This window comes from Neopelma chrysocephalum, unplaced genomic scaffold, assembly GCF_003984885.1.
Source record: "Neopelma chrysocephalum unplaced genomic scaffold, ASM398488v2 Primary Assembly neopelma1_92633, whole genome shotgun sequence".
Lineage (NCBI taxonomy): Eukaryota > Metazoa > Chordata > Aves > Passeriformes > Pipridae > Neopelma > Neopelma chrysocephalum.
In genome coordinates this window covers 1-1,717 of record NW_020921370.1, presented here as the reverse complement: position 1 = coordinate 1,717, position 1,717 = coordinate 1, and the positions used below count along the sequence as shown (strand labels likewise).

At 54.9% G+C, this 1,717-nt stretch overlaps 1 pseudogene across 1 annotated transcript; it reads left to right on the top strand.

Annotated features, from left to right (window-relative positions):
* The first annotated feature begins 275 nt into the window (after window positions 1-275).
* Window positions 276-1,443, top strand: LOC113980135 (annotated as a pseudogene). The gene has a single exon (XR_003538079.1). The product of XR_003538079.1 is annotated as a DNA-directed RNA polymerase II subunit RPB3 pseudogene (transcript).
* Window positions 1,444-1,717: the final 274 nt, after the last annotated feature.

The following is a 1,717-nucleotide window of genomic DNA, read 5'->3' as shown; positions in this document are numbered from 1 at the left end:
CTGAGGGGAGGGACTGAGCATCCTCATACCCTTTTATGGAATTCCCCGTTCTGAGGGAGGGAATGAGCATTCCCGCCTGAACTGGAGAATATATAAAGTGGGAGTTTCAGAACCTTGGCACCACTCGTGGGATCCAGAGGAAGACTGCAGACCACTGCTCTCAACCAGACTGAGACCACCACCCTCGACTGGACTGCAATCACCACTTTCTGACCAGACTGCAGCAGCTCTCCCACCAGCAGGTTTTTTTTCCCCTCTCCCTTTACTTTGGGCAGGAGCGGGGCCGGGAGCGGGATCAGGCCGGGGATTGGGGCCGGGTCGGGGCGGCCATGCTGTACGCCAACCAGCCCACCGTGCGCATCACCGAGCTGACGGACGAGAACGTCAAGTTCATCATTGAGAACACGGACCTGGTGGTGGCAAATTCCATTTGAAGAGTGTTCATCGCTGAAGTCCCCACCATAGCCATCGACTGGGTCCAGATAGATGCCAACTCCTCCGTGCTCCACGATGAGTTCATTGCACACACGTTGGGCCTCATCCCTCTCACCAGCGATGACATTGTGGATAAGATGCAATATTCCAGAGACTGTACATGTGACGAGTTCTGCCCCGAGTGCTCCGTGGAGTTCACCCTGGATGTTCGCTGCAACGAGGACCAGACCCGTCATGTCACATCCCGTGACCTCATCTCCAACAATCCCCGGGTCATTCCGGTGACGTCTCGGAGCAGAGACAATGACCCCAATGACTACGTGGAGCAGTATGACATCCTCATTGTGAAGCTGCGGAAGGGGCAGGAGCTCCGGCTGAGAGCCTATGCTAAGAAGGGCTTTAGGAAGGAGCACGCCAAGTGGAACCCCACGGCGGGCGTGGCCTTCGAGTACGACCCAGACAACGCGCTGAGGCACACCGTGTACCCCAAACCAGAGGAGTGGCCCAAGAGTGAGTACTCGGAGATCGATGATGAGGATGCTCAGGCTCCCTATGACCCCAACGGGAAGCCAGAGAGGTTCTATTACAACGTGGAGTCCTGCGGTTCTCTGCGCCCAGAGACCATCGTTCTGTCCGCATTGTCCGGCCTGAAGAAGAAACTGAGCGACCTCCAGACCCAGCTGAGCCACGAGATTCAGAGCGACGTCCTCACTATTAACTGAGGTGGCTCCTTGCGAGAGAGTGCTGAGGTGTGAGTGATGGAGCAGGTCCTTGCCTCTGCCTGGCCATGATCTGGGGAGAGGCTTTTACCTCCCCATCTCCCTCTGCCTTTCCTGGCCCAGCTCTGCTAGTTGGTGACGCCTCTTCCCTGACCTTGCTTTCCAGGGAAAGCCATTGTGTTGTGTGGGGTAAAACGGGAAGGGAATCAATCAGTGAGCATCTTTGCTAGGACAGGCTTTGTCTCTAACTGATTCGAGAGTTTTGGTTCTGGTTTTGGATTCTGGCTGTGTGGTTGTCCTGGTTAGAATGGCTGTGACCAATTCATCACTGGATGGGTGTAACCCAAAACTGTGTATTCTATAGCCTTCCATGCCATTTCCCAGAATCTGTTGTCAGTAGAGGCCTGCGAGGTGGGAAGATGCTCCTGTCCTCATACCCTTTTATGGAATTCCCCTCTCTGAGGGAGGGACTGAGCATCTTCATGCCCTTTTATGGAATTCCCCGCTCTGAGGGAAGGACTGAGCACTCCCACCTGAACTGGAGAATATATAAAGTGGGAGTT